The 12,187-nt window shown below is 43.7% G+C and overlaps 1 protein-coding gene across 1 annotated transcript in view; it reads right to left on the bottom strand.

The window, feature by feature from the left end:
* LOC115193759 (phosphatidylcholine:ceramide cholinephosphotransferase 1) overlaps positions 1-6,097 on the bottom strand; it is a 43,191-nt gene extending 37,094 nt beyond the window's left edge. The window contains exon 1 of the mRNA XM_029752718.1: positions 5,828-6,097. The gene's annotated coding sequence lies outside the window, so the exon portion shown is untranslated. The remainder of the gene's footprint in view (positions 1-5,827) is intronic.
* Positions 6,098-12,187: the final 6,090 nt, after the last annotated feature.

Raw genomic sequence — 12,187 nt, 5'->3', positions numbered from 1 at the left:
CGGGGGCAGTTTCTGTTGCGACAAGAAGTCTGCCACCTCATTCACCTTGACTGGGAAATGAATGGCTCTTAGGGAGGCCAGATGTGGTAGGGCCCATATCAAGACCTCATATCACCTTGATGGTTGATGTGGAACACTGTCTATGTATTGTATGATCTTATCAGGTCATGTTTGTGTTTGAGAACCGGCAGAAAGTTATTCAGGGCTAGGTAAACTGTCTGAAGTTCCAGCACGTTGATGTGCGCTTTCCTCCAGCATGGGCACCACTCTTCCCATACAGACCTGTTGCCAGACTGCTCCCCAGGAATTGATTTGAGTAGTACACCTGTAGTCAGGCAGGCTCTCTTCCTCCACGGCCGCAGAGTAGAGTAGCACACCCTTGACACCCGTATTTTGGTGTTTATGTTCCGGTTGGGGTCCAAGCAGAGGTCGTTGAACCACACTTTACATTTACATTTTAGTCATTTAGCAGACGCTCTTATCCAGAGCGACTTCGAGTAGTGAATGCATACATTTCATGAAAAAAAATTCCCGTACTGGTCCCCCGTTGGAAACGAACCCACAACCCTGGCGTTGCAAACACAATGCTCTACCAACTGAGCCACACGAGACCACACTTGTAGTGAGACAGCAGGCTTTACGGTGTCACTATGGAGGCCACTGCGAGCATGCCCATCAGTTGTTGGAACGTTCGTACCTTCAACTTATTAAACTGTAATTGTTGAGGAAGAAGAATAATGCTGGCCACATGTTGAGGTGTTATACACGCCCTCATAGTGCGGGAGTTCAGAGCCATGACAAAGGTGACCAATTGGCTTGGTATGAAGTACCTCTTCATTGTTCACGGTAAGACACAGTGTGGTGACGTGGTTCAGTGTCAGCCCTGTGCCGTTGGCCGCAGATGAGCCAGTCGTCGAGATAAGTAAGAATCTACCCTGTAGGTGGAGAGAGCTCAGGACTGCGCTTACGCATCTTGTGAAGATGCGAGGAGCCAGGGAGAGACCGAAGGGTAATACCACAAACTGGTATACCCAGCCCAGGAAGGCGAACATTTAATCATTTTAAATGCAGAACTGGACGGAACCCTCCATCTTTCTTTGGAACCAGGAAATAGGTAGAGTAAAAGCCATCTTGCTGTTCTGATGCTTTTACTCGTGATCGCGCCCTGCAATCTCCTGGTTGAGGGTGCAAGCTTTCAGAGGGTCTGTGACTGAAGTCATTCTGATCCCTGAGAATGGTGGGGGCCGGTGTCAGAGCTGGAGCCTGTAACCTTGTGAGAGGGTCATCACCACCCATGGGTCTGAGGAGTGAGATGCCAAGGGCTGACCCCCGCCACTCAGTTTCTGCCCCTACGCCTGTTTGTGGGGGTGCTGACCACAGCTGCATCGCCGTCTGGGGCTGGCGAGAACCAGTGTTAGGATTGGTTGTAGGACCATAGGGGTGTGTAGGGCTGGGCCGAGTGAGAACGGTGAGTTTCACGCACATCAGGCCTAACCCTCTGCCACAATCTGATGCCTGGTTTCTGGGCTCCACAGCGGTGTAGCCTGACTCAGCTGTTTTCTATGTTCGATGGCCCACTCAGCCGCAGGGCCAAAGAGCAGTCCAGGGACTATTGGGACCATTCTCAGCGTCCGTCTGGAGTCATCGGACATTGGGGCTTGGGCAAGACAGTCGTCCTTTGACTATTTAAAACTCGAACGGATCACTTCCCTAGATAACTGTGTCTAGGAAGGTTGTTAGCCTAGCCAACTATAAGAAGTGAAATTCAGATTGCCTCCCCTAGGCATCCCTCTCCCCTGGTATTACTAGCACGCTACTAGCTAGCTAGTATACCAAACCAGCCTAGCTAACACTGTGTGTCGTCAGCTAGCTTACCAACTCCACCGAGCTGCCACTGTTGTCAGCTTGGTTAACCAGACAACAGCCATTCATGTGTGTTTCGCATAAAGAAGCCTACATTTAAACGTCCAGTACCAGTCAAAACTTTGGACACACCTACTCATTCCAGGGTTTTTCTTCATTTTTACTATTTTCTACAATGTAGAATAATAGCGAAGACATCAAAACTAAACTATGAAATAACACATATGGAATCATGTAGTAATTTAAAAAAAAGTGTCAAACAAATCAAAATATATTTTATATTCTTCAAAGTAGACACCCCTTACCTTGACAGCTTTGCACACTCTTGGCATTCTCTCAAACAACTTCACCTGGAATGCTTTTCCAACAGTCTTGAAGGAGTTCCCACATATGCTGAGCACTTGTTGGCTGCTTTTCCTTCACTCTGCGATCCAACTCATCCCAAACTATCTCAATTGAGTCGAGGTCTGGTGATTGTGGAGGCCAGGTCATCTGATGCAGCACTCAATCACTCTCCTTCTTGGTCAAATAGCCCTTATACCACCTGGAAGCAGGTTGGGTCATTGTCCTGTTGAAAAACAAATGCTAGTCCGACTAAGCTCAAACCAGATGGGATGGCGTGTCACTGCAGAATGCTGTGGTAGCCATGCTGGTTAAGTGTGCCTTGAATTCTAAATAAATCACAGACAGTGTCACCAGCAAAGCACCCCCACACCACCTCCTCCATGCTTCACGGTGGGAACCACACATGCAGAGATCATCCGTTCACCTACTCTGCGTCTCACAGAGACACGGTGGTTGGAACCACAAATCTCACATTTGGACTCATCAGACCAAAGGACAGATTTCCACCAGTCTAATGTCCATTGCTCGTGTTTCTTGGCCGAAACAAGTCTCTTTTTATTGGTGTCCTTTAGTGGTTTCTTTGTAGCAATTCAACCATGAAGGCCTGATTCACGCGCTCTCATCTGAACAGTTTATGTTGACATGTGTCTGTTACTTGAACTCCAATGAACTTATCCTCTGCAGCAGAGGTATCTCTGGGTATTCCTTTCCTGTGGCGGTCCTCATGAGGGCCAGGTTCATCATAGCGCTTGATGGTTTTTGCAACTGCACAATTTTCCGTATTGACTAACCTTCATGTCTTAAAGTAATGATGGACTGTGATTTCTCTTTGCTTATTTGAGCTGTTCTTGCCATAATATGGACTTGGTATTTTACCAAATAGGGCTATCTTCTGTATACCACCCCTACCTTGTCTCTGATTGGCTCCAACGCATTAAGAAAATATAGGCACACCTGTTAATTGAATCGCATTCCAGGTGACTACTTCATGAAGCTGGTTGAGAGAATGCCAAGATTGTGCAAAGCTATCATCAAGGCAAAGGGTGACTACTTTGAAGAATCTCAAATATATTTAGATTTGTTGAACACTTTTTTGGTTACTACATGAGTGTAGTGTTATTTCATAAGTGTTATTTCATAGTTTTGATGTGTTCACTATTATTCTCCAATGTAGAAAATAGTACAAATAAAGAAAAACCCTGAAATGAGTAGGTATGTCCAAACTTTTGACTGGTACTGCATCGCTGCTGCTCCAGCCCTGTGGTCAAAACTACAGTAGGCTCACCCAAAATTATTTGCGAGTGCTGTACAACTCCCACCAGATTACTGTAGCTCTCTACTCTTACTGTGAGTTGTGGTAGCTGTTGTATACAGTCTCTGGTTACTAGTATACTAGTTCATTTGATTAATCAGTATTGCATAAGAAATATTTTGTAATTTTCTTCTACACATTCTGAGCTGAGAACACAAGATCACCATGATGCTGGGCATGCTTGGCTGATCCTCTTGTGAAGCTGAACTACAAGTAGAAGATGGTCTGACCTGTGCCCCCCCTCCCTAGGTGTTGACCACCTGCGTGAGGCCCTTTCTGACCACTGTATTAACTGTGCCATCCTGCCTGTGAAGGTGAGAGAAGCGCGGCTAGCCAGAGTCGAGGGCCTGGTTTTCACAGATAATTTACCAGCGTCTGGCATTGTTCGCCAGGACCCACCCAAGGCCACAAAGAGGGACAGCCCATGAAACCGATTCCCCCCGCCCCCTTCACCTGTAAAAAAGTAAAAGCCTCACTCGTAAGATCTAATACTTATCTTCTGAGATAGAGAAGCTAAAACGCTTTTGCATTCCTTCAAGCCCACTGAGTCGGGGCTCTCTAGCACTCCCTCCAGCATGGGGGACACAACAAAGGACACAGATAGCCGTGATGATGACCAGCTCTCCACTCGGGCTTCTAACCGGCACTTTAGTGACCAGGGTGATGACACGCCCAACATGGTGGAGGTGCCAACCAGTGTTGTTTACCCATACAGTCACCGCTAAAGATGGGTCAGAGGAGTCAGAGGAGTCATTTCGATCACACGGAGTCAGAAGGAAGCTCTGCCTCACTACGCGCTGTCCTGCGTGCAGCCTTAGCTAGGCTAGAGCTTGATGACCCTCAAGCCCCAGCCTCTGCAGCTAACCCTTTATTTAACTAGGCAAGTCAGTTAAGAACAAATTCTTATTTACAATGATGGCCTACCGGGGAACAGTGGGTTAACTGCCTTGTTCAGGGGCAGAACAACAGAATTGTACCTTGTCAGCTCAGGGATTTGATCCAGCAACCAACTCGACCTGTGCGGAGCACGAGGGATATAATTCATACTGATGGTTTGAAAGGTATGAAGTAGAACCGAATAGTCAATATAAAACCTACCAGCTCTCTGAAAAGTCAGGTAAACAATACTGTGAATATTTTGTCTCAAATGTCGAGACATTTAAGAACAACCCGCACAGACAACAGGTAGAGTAAGTTTAAATGTAATTGTATTAAACATTGTGGCTTGTAAGGAACATTTACACGATTTGGCAGGCATTAGTTTCAGGCTATATCCTATATAACAATTAATTGTGTATTACAGCCTGATTAAATCAGACTAACTCAACCTTCACAGCAAGGTAACAAACTGAGTAAAATTGACCAGACTACAACACAGATAATTGCAGGTAGCTAGATCAAGTATGGTGTAACCAGTGGTGGGAAAAGTACCCAATTGTCAATTGTCATTCCCTATATTAAACAAACCAGATGGCAACATTTTCTGTTTTTTTATTTATTTACGGTTAGCCAGGCACACTCCAACACTCAGACACAATTTAAAAACAAAGCATTTGTGTTTAGTCAGTCCACCAGATCAGAGACAGTAGGAATGACCATGGATGTTCTCTTGATATGCGCGTGAATTGGTTAATTTTCCTGTCCTGCTAAGCATTCAAATTGTAACAAGTAGTTTTGGGTGTCAGGGAAAACGTATGGAGTAAAAAGTACATTATTTTCTTTAGGAATGTTGTTAAGTAAAGTTGTCAAAAAATATAAATAGTGAAGTACAGACTTAAGTAGTACTTAAAGTATTTTTACTTAAGTACTTCACCCCACTGAGTGTAACCGAGTTTATGGTGTCCATTTATTTCCTCCAGTCTTTGCTTGTGTGGCTTAAACTAAGCAGCTAAAAATAGCACGTTATAGTTTGCTAAAATAAGCTGGCTTTCTTTAGCTTGTTAGCTACCAGATATTAAATGGAAATGTCAGCCAGCAACAGCTTTCAGTTTAGTCAAAGAGTACATTCGCTAAAAGGGCCACAGGTTCTACATTTGACCGAACGGTTGGTGCGTTTGACATCGCTAGCTAGCTAACTGACAATATCAGGTTAAAGAGATTAAACAGGGGTGTTAGCTAGCTCGAATAACATGTTAGCTAGTCAGGCAATGCAGCAAATCTAGTTAAATAGCTAGCTAGATGAAGAGACAAATTGCAAGCATGACAACTGATACAAAATATATGGTTGATAGATGGTGTAGCCCGATAATGTATCAATTGTGGTTGCTTGTACTTGCTACTTTGTAACGTCAGCTAGTTGACACTTACCGCATATAACATCACATTGGCGACTTGTAGCTATCAGAGGAATGTGGCGTAGCTATCGGGCGTACATTACATAAAAAAAATATTCTTCTTAATTTCGAAATAAATCGTTTTAGGTTCCCTTATATTCCGATGGGTAGACGATATAAATGCAACACCGTTGAACGTAACGTTAGTCGGGATGGTTTGGGGTTGTTTTCGTGAGTAGGTGGTTTTAACCTATGTGAAGCTAGCTACAATAACGACTAGCCACAAAAGTGGACTTCGCGGTTCGCCTTCAAAATAAAAAGTGCCTCATTGAAAGTGATGCAAACGGATACAAATAGCGGAATCGTGACATAATTGAACTAGATAAAGCTGAACAAGTTTGGAATATAAACAAATGACAATTAGTTAATTTGACCTCCGAAAAATATAATCTGTTGAAATCGCACTGTGGATGTATTGATTTAAGAATTGCATTGGGGGCATACTTATATTTCACGTACTTATGGATTGTGGATTCATGAAATGGGTTATCAGTCTACTCAGTGACACTGACAGAACACAACTGCGAAGAGTTTACACACATAGTAGCATTGTAGCTCTTATTGCGGGACTTTAACTGTGGGAATTCACCTCACAATTCAGCCGATTGTACATATTGGCATTCATATATCACTGTACAGCCTTACCTATGGATTGTGGATCCATAAAATGGGGTATCAGCCTACTCAGACAGAGGTGAGACTGTTACCCCAGAGCATCACTGGGGGCGAGCTCCCTGCCATCCAGGACCCCTATAACGGGCAGTATCAGAGGAAGGCCCTACAAATTTGAGTCCGGCCGACATTAGCCTTTTATGGATGTATTTTTATTGGCATTTAATCTACCGAAAAGGACCGGTATAAACGGTGGAGAAAACGCTAGGGGGAAAAGCCGTTCTTTATAGAATTTGACTTTATTGTTGCATTTTATTATTTGTCCTGAAGAGGGCACTCTTTGCATGGCTATAAGCCTATCTTGCCTTGGCGGTCTACAGCAAAACTCGACACTATAACCACAGATAGAACCATGACACCGATATTTCACTGTAAATCTGAAGCATCCGCTTGGCCTTTCCACTCACCACCAGATATGTTAGTGAGAGGAGGCCCATTGGCCGGCAGTGGGAGAAGATGGAACGAGATTGATTTTGGCCGACATTCTGCCACTCAGTACAGTTTTCTGTTCCCAAAACTAAAATATGTTACGAACAATGTGGACAAAGGTTTGTAGACTTTATATTTTGCCAAAGTTAAAAAAAAAAAAAGAAGCGTTGTTTAGGAGTGTAAAGGTGAATTGAGTTATTGCACACGCGCACTTCACAGAAAAATAATTATGCAAACTCTTGCTAGGCTCTGCCCACTAGGACTCATTGTTCCCATTAAAACTAAAATAGACTACACAGTCTGTCGTTTCCAAAGTGCAAAACATGCGCACTGGCTTTATACTGTTTACGTGAAATGTCATGACCAAAAAAATTGATGTTATGCCCAAATGTAAAGCAAGTGCCATGCTGAACGTTCAAACGATGTCCTAACATTAACGTTACGCCTCTTTAGTGAAGCCCGCGAAATCTGGTGTGTTATATTTGGTTTTGGCTAAGGCTATTCCTCAAGCTCTGTCATTTAAATGTTTCCAGAGACACTAAAAGAATACCAGGTTACAAAGTAGTGCCTCGTAGCTACGTTTTGATGTTTGGGTTGTCACTTGTCAGGGACAGGTCCAAATTCACGTTTCGCTTCAATGGGGGGTGGGGACGTCCCAATGACCCTATATAGCAATGCAAAAATCCCATATGGTCGGGCGCTATTAAAATTGTCATACTCCATCCACCCAAGTCATAGACTTCTTTCTGCTACCACATGGCAAGCGGTACAGATGCATAGTCTGGAACCAACAGGACCATGAACAGCTTCTACCATAAACTGCTAAATAGTTAACCAGATAGCTACTTGGTGGTGGTGTTGCGGGTCAGCTGTTTGTTCACCCGCACCCAATTGCTAATAACCCATCCGCAACCACCAAACTGATGTGTTTATATGTGATAAAGTGAAAAGCTGAGGCCTGCACCCAACCCTAACCCTCTAATATAGAAAATGCGGTATAGGCTATAATCAGATTGCGGAAAGATTTTTTGGCAGATTTAGTTATGTTTCTGCTTATAATTTCCAACATTTTGTAGGCTATTTGTTAGTCAACTTGTCTATAATTAGTAACATGCAGCTTCTCTTATGTAATAATATTTTGAAGACCAAATCAACTCTTGCTTACCAGAATAATTTCATAAATTGATAGAATGAATGCTTCAATCTAGTTGACATCGGTAAAGTTCTCTGTGATCCAGTAGCGGTGCATGGGTAAAAATCACTGGGGAAGCCAAGCCACACATTAAAACCTGTGTTGTGATAAATGCATTGTTGTTTGGTGTTGCAACCGTGATATAGGCTAGAGGCCTAAGGCCAAGACAATAAGACACAGCGGCAGAATAAATTCAACCAAACCTTTGTTTCATCACAAAACCGGAACGCAACCTCTGTCTGGTGAAGTTCACAAAGCATATTTAATGTAACAAACAGTTACATGACCTACAGCATGGTCAAGCAAGTTAATGTTTCTGACATTTTTGGATCACTAAACAACTAGCCTATTGATTTAGAACCACAGAGTTACCGCAAGTCGCAAAGAAAACAGGAGCTGCCTCAACTATTCCAGCACCGTTTCAACTTTAACATCATGAAATCACCTATGCTTAGTCTAATACAGTGACCACTAAAAGATATCAAAAACAATTTTGTCCAATCAACTTAAGCTAAATATGATGTGGCTGTCCATGGTTATGATTTCTGTGTGTGTGAGACTCACCCTACAGAGAAACGCCAATGTCATCTTCCTCTCTTTCATGTTGAATAAATGGTCTATCACTCTGTCATACATTACACATAAATTTTTTTGGTCTAAAAAATCTTGCTCGCTTGGCTAACTTCCTTTCATGGGCAACGTTAGCTAGTTAACATTAGCCTTCTACATCTAGCTACATATTGAACTTCCATCCTCTCTGGCCAAAGGGCACAATGTATGAATTTATGGTTGATCAGAGTCGCCATTATAATCATTGCCCAGTATGGACAATTAAGTTAAACCACAAGTTAAAATCCCTATCTCCATCCATGGTTAATTTAGGTAAGGGCCAATTTTAGCTAACTAGCTAGCCACTGGAGGACAACAACACAATGAGATGCATAACGAGTTTCTGTCAGTGACATATGCTCTCGATGTGATTGGAGTGAAGCCATATCCAAACTGTCTTTGGTGTGCCAAGACCATTCACAGTTGAGCTCCCTCAGTTTAGCCCAACGCTGAATGGCCGTATTTTCTTTTTTTTAATCATCAATGGAGGCCAAATGATCACTGGCTTCCCTTGCATTCAATGCTACGGGCGGCAACGTCATACTCTTTTGGATCAGACAACATCATGATGGCCTACACATATTATGAAACAATTATAAAACACAGAGAGACAAAATATATATTTTTTAAATTATTGGGTACATTTTTGGGGGGAAGCCTGGCTTTCCTTAGCATCCATGAACACAAGCCACTGCTGTGATATCTGATTCTTTGCGGAGCAAAACATTTAGTGACCGAGGAGAAAATGCAATAACTAAAGAAATGGGCAAGATTTTGATAGCAAAATTTCCAAATGACATCAGTTTGACTGGTTGTAAGCAAATAGAATGCTGTGTAAACGACCTAATGTGTTTTGATAAGATTTAAGTTCGGCTTGGATGCATATTTTATGTAGCCTAGTTGAAATACTATCAGCTTGTATGATGCCTATATATACACTGAACAAAAATATAAATGCAACATGTAAAGTGTTGAAAGATCACAGAATCTTTCCACACACAAAAACCTTATATCCTCTCATTTTGTGCACACATTTGTTTACATCCCTATTAGTGAACAGTTATCCTTTGCCAAGATAATCCACCCACCTGAGAGGTGTGGCATATCATGAGGCTGATTAAACAGCATGATCATTACACAGGTGCACTTTGTGCTGGGGACAATAAAAGGCCATTAAAAACCAGACAGCTGATGAAACTGAGGAGTATTTCTGTCTGTAATAAAGCCCTTTTGTGGGGAAAAACTAATTCTGATTGGTTGGGCCTGGCTCCCCAGTGGGTGGGCTTGGCTCTCAAGTGGGTGGGCATATGCCCACCCAGGCCCACCCATGGCTGCGCCCCTGCCCAGTCATGTGAAATCCATAGATTAGGGTCAAATTAATTCATTTAAATTGACTGATTTCCTAATTTGAACTGTAACTCAGTAAAATCATTAATTGTTGCATGTTGCATTTATATTTTTGTTCAGTATAGATATCACCTCTACAGATGGTATCTAACTGCACACTCATTATCTCAAGATGCTGAAAGACAGAAATCATATTTCTCCACTCCTGTTCCCGAGTCAAAATTTAGTCTACATTTAGTGTATACTTTTACTGCAACAAATGTTTAATTCTGCAGAAGTTAATATTAAGGCTATGTGAGAGGTTATAAACCTACAGACAGTGTCCAGATTTCAGTTTCCAGTTGAACAGAAGGCTACAGTGCCCTTGACATGCCATAGGCCTATCTGAAGTTCCTGTCTTGTGACTGTCGAATTTGTATAGCGCCTCACAATCATCACACATAATATCATCCTCTTTTACCATTTCACCAAATCTTTCCCAAACATTAGGCACACATTTCTGGCTCTCCCTTCTGTTTATTTTCAACTCTCCATTTCGCAGCTTTTCTATTATTGAAATAAACTCCGACAGTTCTTTTTGCCTCCGTGGATCGACTAACATTTTCTGACCATTCCCAAAAGCATTTGGTGATATGTATATAGGGCAGCAGCCTCTAAGGTGCAGAGTCTTCCGTGTGGAAGCCACCTAGTGATGACTATTTAAGTCTGATGGCCTTGATATAGAAGCTGTTTTTCAGTCTCTCGGTCCCAGCTTTGATGCACCTGTACGGACCTCGCCTTCTGGATGATAGCAGGGTGAACAGGCCGTGGCTCAAGTGGTTGTTGTCCTTGATGATCTTTTTGGCCTTCCTCTGACATCGGGTGCTGTAGGTGTCCTGGAGGGCAGGTAGTTTTCCCCGGGTGATGCGTTGGGCAGATTGCACCACCCTCTGGAGAGCCCAGCGGTTGCGGGCGGTGTAGTTGCCGTACCAGGTGGTGATACAGCCTGACGGGATGCTCTCAATTGTGCATCTGTAAAAGTTTGTGAGGGTTTTAGGTGCCAGCCAAATTTCTTCAGCCTCCTGAGGTTGAAGAGGCGCTGTTGCGGCTTCTTCACCACATTGTCTGTGTGGGTGGACCATTTCAGATCGTCAGTGACGTGTACGCCGAGGAACTTGAAGCTTTCCACCTGCTCCACTGTGGTCCCATCAATGTGGATAGGGGCGTGCTCCCTCTGCTGTTTCCTGAAGTCTACGATCAGCTCCTTTGATTAGTCGACATTGAGTGAGAGGTTATTTTCCTGGCCTCACACTCCCAGGGCACTCATCTCCTCCCTGTAGGCTGTCTCGTCATTGTTGGTAATCAGGCCTACTACTGTTGTGTCGTCTGCAAACTTCATGATTGAGTTGGAGGCGTGCGTGGCCACGCAGTCATGGTTGAACAGGGAGTACAGGAGGGGGCTGAGCACTCACCCTTGTGGGGCCCCTGTGTTGAGGATCAGCGAAGTGAAGGTGTTGTTTCCTACCTTCTCCACCTGCGGTTGGCCCGTCAGGAAGTCCAGAACCCAGTTGCACAGGGCGGGGTTCAGACCCAGGGCCCAAGCTTAATGATGAGCTTGGAGGGTACTATGGTTTTCAGGTCTCTCCAGAGATGTTCGATTGGGTTCAAGTCCGGGCTCTGGCTGGGCCACTCAAGGACATTCAGAGACTTGTCCCAAAGCCACTCCTGCATTGTCTTGGCTGTGTGTTTAGGGTCGTTGTCCTGTTGGAAGGTGAAACTTTGTCCCAGTCTGAGGTCCTGAGCACTCTGGAGCAGGTTTTCATCAAGGATCTCTCTGTACTTTGCTCCGTTCATCTTTCTCTTAATCCTGACTAGTCTCCCAGTCCCTGCTGCTGAAAAATATCCCCACAGCATGATGCTACCACCCCCATGCTTCACTGTAGGAATGGTGTCAGGTTTCCTCCAGACGTGGCACATGGCATTCAGGCCAAAGAGTTCAATCTTGATTTCAGACCAGAGAATCTTGTTTCTCATTGGTCTGAGAGTCCTTTAGGTGCTTTTTGACAAACTCTAAGTGGGCTGTCATGTGCCTTTTACCTAGAAGTG

This window comes from Salmo trutta, chromosome 5, assembly GCF_901001165.1.
Source record: "Salmo trutta chromosome 5, fSalTru1.1, whole genome shotgun sequence".
In the NCBI taxonomy this organism is placed as follows: domain Eukaryota; kingdom Metazoa; phylum Chordata; class Actinopteri; order Salmoniformes; family Salmonidae; genus Salmo; species Salmo trutta.
Note: the sequence above shows the minus strand (reverse complement) of the source record. Positions and strands in the feature narration are given on the sequence as shown.